The sequence below is a fragment of the Capsicum annuum genome, chromosome 3 (assembly GCF_002878395.1).
Source record: "Capsicum annuum cultivar UCD-10X-F1 chromosome 3, UCD10Xv1.1, whole genome shotgun sequence".
Classification (NCBI taxonomy): Eukaryota; Viridiplantae; Streptophyta; class Magnoliopsida; order Solanales; family Solanaceae; genus Capsicum; species Capsicum annuum.
This window is the reverse complement of record NC_061113.1, coordinates 3,613,159-3,619,271: the sequence shown is the minus strand read 5'-3', so window position 1 is coordinate 3,619,271 and position 6,113 is coordinate 3,613,159.

Sequence of the window (6,113 nt, the reverse complement as noted above, 5' to 3'; positions counted from 1 at the left end):
CCCTTTCTCTTTCCCATAACTGAATGGGTAAATATACCTAAGGAACTGACCAGGAAACCAAAAAAAAAACACAACCCTCTCAATACATATAGAAAACATACTCACATTCAGGAGAGAGGCCCATTTTTTTCTTTCTTTTCAATTCCAAAGATCCACACAGAAGCTATTAGAGAGCTGGTTTTTCTCTCTTTTTCTTGTTCTTCGCACACTCTTACAGCTTGGCTCACTCACAAATCACTGAACATGACACACATAGAGATTGAGAGGGAGATTGTGAAGGAGAGAAGAGAAACAGAGAGAGAGCTGATAGGAAAATGACGTGAGAGATAGAGAACATAAATGGTGAGAAATTAAGAAAAGAAGAACAAAATCTAGCTGACGTCGAGTTTTTTGACGTCTGTTTTGCCGGAATCAGTCGTTATTCCTTGGATTCGGGCATCGTTGACCCGTATTGCATCTCTTTCGCCGCTGAAAATCTGACCCAACGACTGAAACTAGTTGAAATCAACATTTAGTTTGATTCCATTGATATTTGGGTTGACTCCGATGGGATTTTGATACGGGTTTTCCTCGGTTCTTCATGATTTCTGTCTCGATTGATTTAATATTTCTGCTTCAATTCTATTTCGGGGTTGATTCTGGGTTTAAATCTGTCTGGATCTTTATTTCTCGGTATCGAGTTCAAAGTTTGTTCATTGTCAAGGTTCTGAATTCGTAAAGTTCCTCCATTTGATTGAATAAAATTGACATTAAGGTTCATTCTTCATCTCATTCTCAATTAATTCTTGATTGTGTCATACTTTGTATGGTAAATTTATGGTGTGTGGATTCTATTTTGTTGATTTTGATATGTCGTGGATCATCATGGTTGGTTGTTGATATCGATCGGTTGATTGTTGTGAATTTAAATAATCAAAGAACTTGGACTCGATTTGGGTTTAACCGTAATTCAGGGTGGTATCGCAAGTTGGCTAATTTTCAATTTCACTTAGTTTATTTAATTTGTCATCTTGTTTGATTTTGATGTTGTTAAATGTGGTAGTAGCATGATAAGTCGAAAGTAATAGGAAAAGGTAGGTTGGGTAGGCAACGTTTAGGATCCGTGATTGTTGAATGATGAAATGTTTGTGGTATGATTAATGCATTGAGATCTATTGTATTCATTTGGCTGGAGAATGCCCCGAGGGATTTATATTGATTTATCCGGGGAATGCCCCAAAGTATCATGTACTTGAAGAAGGGGCACTATCAAGGCCCGAAACATCAGGGGGAGATAGCAATGGAGCGTAGCTTAGGATTAGCCTAGAATAGAGTAGGTTTATATTTTTGAATTTTTCTATTTCGAGACTGTATAATTGGACTGAACATTAAATTTTGGATTATTTTGTTTTGATTACTTGATTGATTGTTTTTGCGTGCTTTGTGTGGTTTATACATTCGTAGTGTCAAATTAGTCGATACGCTCCACCAAGCGACCGTGGTCGAACCACGGGATCGAGGGGTGCCTAACACCTTCCCCTCGGTCAACAGAATTTCTTAGCCGGAGTCTCTGTTCACAAATCAGTTTTAAAGAGTCAAATTGTTTTGAAAAGGATTGTCCAAAGGTGACTTGGCACACCGGATTATGCCAAGTGGCGACTCTGAGTTTTGAATGTAAACATAATCCATTTTCGGAACAACCCTTCATTTTGTCACTTTAATAATAAAAACCCTTTCAAAACTTAAAAATCAATCTTTTTGGAGTTAAAAAAGGGGTGTGACAGCTCTGGCGACTCTGCTGGGAATTTTTTAGAATTCGAGCTTATTTTGGAGTTGTATCGGCTTAGTTTGGCACTATAGGTGTATCGACATTTTGTTTGTATTGTTTTGTGTTATTGTTTATCTTTGTTGAGTGCCTACGTGCTCTTGGTTTATAGTTTTTACTTTATGTGTTACCGCTTTATATCTTGAATCATGTGCATAACCTGAGTCTTTTTTTTTTGCAACAAGTCTGTAGTACACGTGTGTACACGACCTATAATTGAGTCACCTTTATTTTAGGAGGGGGGCCGTTGGGTTGTATAGAGTAGGTGGATAGCTAAAGCAATCCACTATCGACCATACGCTCCCCCGAACAGCCTTGTTAGTGGACCCCAACATAGGTCAGCCTTTAGGTCTTGCTTATCTCCATCATATTGAGACCTAGTGGGACCCACGTGGTCCTTTGTAGGAGACTCATTTCTAAAGCATCCCTATGTGCTAAATATTGCATCTTTGAGGGTAACGTGGTCATTTGACGGACTGATTTGGTGAAAACATGTGTTAGAAGTAAAGTGCGTAGGAAAGAAATGTTGAAAAAAATAGAAAAAAAGAAAAGAAAGGAGCGAAGAAAAAATAGTTTTGTAATTTTTTTTTAGAGTTCTTTATGACTTATTTTTTCACAATCCAAAAATTCAAAACGATTTTCTTACTTTTTCACGCATTTACTGAGAAACAAAAACCTCAAAAAGATTTTTCCTTTATCTCCTTTAGCATGCATTCACAATTTAAAAATTTTAAAAAATATTTTTAGGAGCTTTTTATAAAAGGAAAATTAAAAAAAACATGGTAGAAGTTTTGTACATTTCATATAATGAAAATACCGAAAAAAAATATTTCTTTCATAGTTGTTGATGTAAGTTTTATGTGAAGTGTCTGATTAAAACCCCAAAAAGATTTTATTTGTCTGTCTTTAGTCATGTCTTTTAAGTTAGGGTCAATCTGTCGTTTGATTCTTAATTGTCCTATTTGGACAAACTACGCACCCCTGATTCTCCTCTTTCGGTATGTGAGATACGTAGGTAGCCTATTGTTGGTTCGGGGATCGTATTTAAAAAATTAAAAAGATTTTCTTCACTCTTCACTTAGAGTAGGTGTTTCATATACATCTCTAAAAGAAAACTACAAAAAGATTTTTTTTAATAGGTTCAAGTTCCATTTTCATTTGAAATTTAAAACTGAAAATCCAAAAAGATTTTCTTTGGTAATCATAGATTTCACTTTGTATAGGGATGTTAAAGCTTAAAAATTCAAAAACATTTTCGTTTATTCTTTTGACAAATTATTATTTTCTTTTCTTCTTAAAGTTTTGAGAAAAAAAAGAGAAAGAAAACAAAGAGTTCAATTGGCCATTTTGGCACGACTTCACGAACTACGCACACCTGGTTCTCCTCTCTCGGGAGTGAGATACGTAGGCGCCCTTCTTGGGTTCGGTGATAATTTAAAAAAAAAAAAGAGGTTTTGAAAAAATGTTGAACTCTAATAAATTTGTTGCCTCTTGTTCAGTTAGTTTAAGGTGGTTGGTTTGTGGCTTCCTGGCTGGTCCTCCATATCACACCAAATCCAAGAAAGGTTTAGTTGTGTCCTACAAGGATATAGAGAGAGGCACCATGAATGAAACAAAGAGTCAGTAAATTGAGAGTTTAAAGGAAGAAAATTTGAGACTGAGACAACAAATGATGAAAATGTACCGAGCTTGGGCCAGTGGGATGCCTCCACCTCCGTTCCCCACTTTTGACCCTGCAAATACCTTGAGTCTTCCACCAAAATCGCAAAGTCAATTTCCTACTTTTGTTGATGCACCACAGCATGGCTCAGAATCCATTCCACGTCAAATGCACCTCAATACTTCCACCGCTCTTTCTTTATCTCCTCAGTACCACATACTGTCTATGCTTTTGTTGCTCAACCTTCTACTAAGACTTTCACTTTGGCTATCAATCCAACAATTGTGCTTCCCTAGTCCACTGGTGAATCCACGTTCTGTCACACCCCTTTTTTTCACTCCCAAAAAGAATTGATTTTTAAGTTTCAAAAGTGTTTGAACATAAACGACAAAAGGACAAAATAAGATAGATCCTGAACTACAACCCTGAAATAATTCGGACAACAGAAAATAAAATAAAATAAAACAAGCTATCAAACCTCTTTCTAGTAGGGAGAGGGGTGACTTCTCAATTGCTCAGCCTGACAACTTAGCCACTGGTTTGCACATTAGCATGACTTGAGCTTTCCTCACTGTCAATGTTCTGCACCATAATTGATTTATCTTAAATCATCTATTTCTCTTTTCAAGGCATGACAATCTTCAATACTGTGACCCTGAACATTTGAATGATATGCACATTGTACATTAGGATCAAAATTTCTTAAATGCGGGTCAAGAGTATACCCAAGGAGAGGAGTAATTATGCCCCATTGTTCTAATATCTGAAATAAACTGGCATATGAATCTTCGATTGGCGTAAAAATATCCCTCGACTTTTGTCTCATTTCATTGTTTGGCTTAAATTGAAAACCAGGCCTAGAAGGGCTTTGGTATGTATGTGGAGTTGGAGGATGACTCGGCAGAGTTGGTACGCGCCAGTGTGGGTAAGATGGGGGTTGAACATATGGTTGCGCATTATGAACTTGATATGGAGATAAGGGAATGTAATATAATGGATTTTGGAAAAGATTCTCTGGAGCTTGGGCATAAACTTGGGTTTGAGCCCATGGGTAACGATGGTGTGGTCCTCTCGCCCGTGCTTGTTGTCTAACTACAATTGCAGATGCATCTTCCTCATTCTTCTTTCCTCCAACACTTTCTGAACCTTTTTGAATTTCTTGAGTAGTCGCTTTCAATGTTGCAAAACTCATAATGCGACCGGTCTTAATTCCATCCTCTATCATCTCCCCCATTTTAAGGATCTCAATAAAAGGCTTGCCTAATGCAGGTAACAAGTGTTGATAATATGTTTCATCATGCGCTTGAATAAACGCCTCCACTACCTGACTTTCCTTCATGGGCGGTTTCACCCTAGCAGCTTGTTCACGCCATCTAATTGCATACTCTCTGAAAGTTTCAGTACTCTTTTTTTTCATATTAGTTAGGAATTTCTCATCAGGAATCAACTTTATATTGTATTGAAATTGTTGCACGAATTCATTAGCCAGGTCATCCCAGCTATTCCACTTGTTGATGTCTTGGTCAACAAACTATTCTGAAGCTAGACCTGAAAGACTCTCACCGAAATATACCATGAGTAATTCTTCCTTCCCTCCTGCGCCCCTCAGCTTGTTGCAATAACGTCTCAAATGTGCTACAAGATCGCTCTGTCCATCATACTTCTCAAACTTTGGCATTTTAAAACCAAGAGGAAGATGTAAATCTGGAAACATGCACAGATCTTTATATGAGACACTTTTGTACTCCCCAAGTCCTTGCAAGTTTTTCATAGTCAGTTCCAAACTTCTCAATTTTCTGGCCATTTTCTCTTATTTTGCTGTCTTAACAAGCTTCCCAGTATTAGGAGGAAATTCAAGCGGTTGAGTGTAGTCGTAAGGGCCAGTCGACTTAAATGTGGGCTCGGGAGCATAATGATGATCACTAAAAATATTCAATACAGGGCCACTTGTAGAGTGAGGAATCACAACCGTTGGATTGACATTTAAAGCAGGAGCTTTAGACGGGACTGGGTCTGCAAAAGCATGAATAGCAGGCGGAGCCGAGCATGTGGTAATTTTGTATGGAGGGGTGAGGAAATAAATATTGGAAGTGTTTGGATACTGTTGCCCTGGAGTATGTCCTGACGCATGTTGTGGCGTGTCGACCAAAATAGGGAACTGTGCATGTGACATTGGTCGCAAACTAGAAAGATATTCCAGATTATCAACGGAAAATGGAGGAGGCGGCAACCCATTAGCCCAAGCTAGATGCATTTCTATCATTTGCTGCCTTTATTTATGAATCTCTTCATTAGCTCCTACATTCTCATTCTCTGAACTCCCTATCTGATTAGTCATAACAAACTCTGTATCTTTGTTGACCATAAATTTCTCTGTGACTTGGAGACATATGGAGGACCAGCCAAAATACCACAAACCAACCACCTTAAACTAACTGGACAAGAGATAGCAAATACGTTAGAGTTCAATTGTTTTTCAAAACCCTTTTTTTTTCTTGAAAAGATCACCGAACCCTAAAAGGGAGCCTACGTATCTCACCCCCGAAAGAGGAGAATCAGGTGTGCGTAGTTCGTGAAGTCTTGCCAAAATGGACAATTAAACTTTTTTCCTTTCCCTTTTTTTCCTTGAAACTTTACAAGAAAACAACA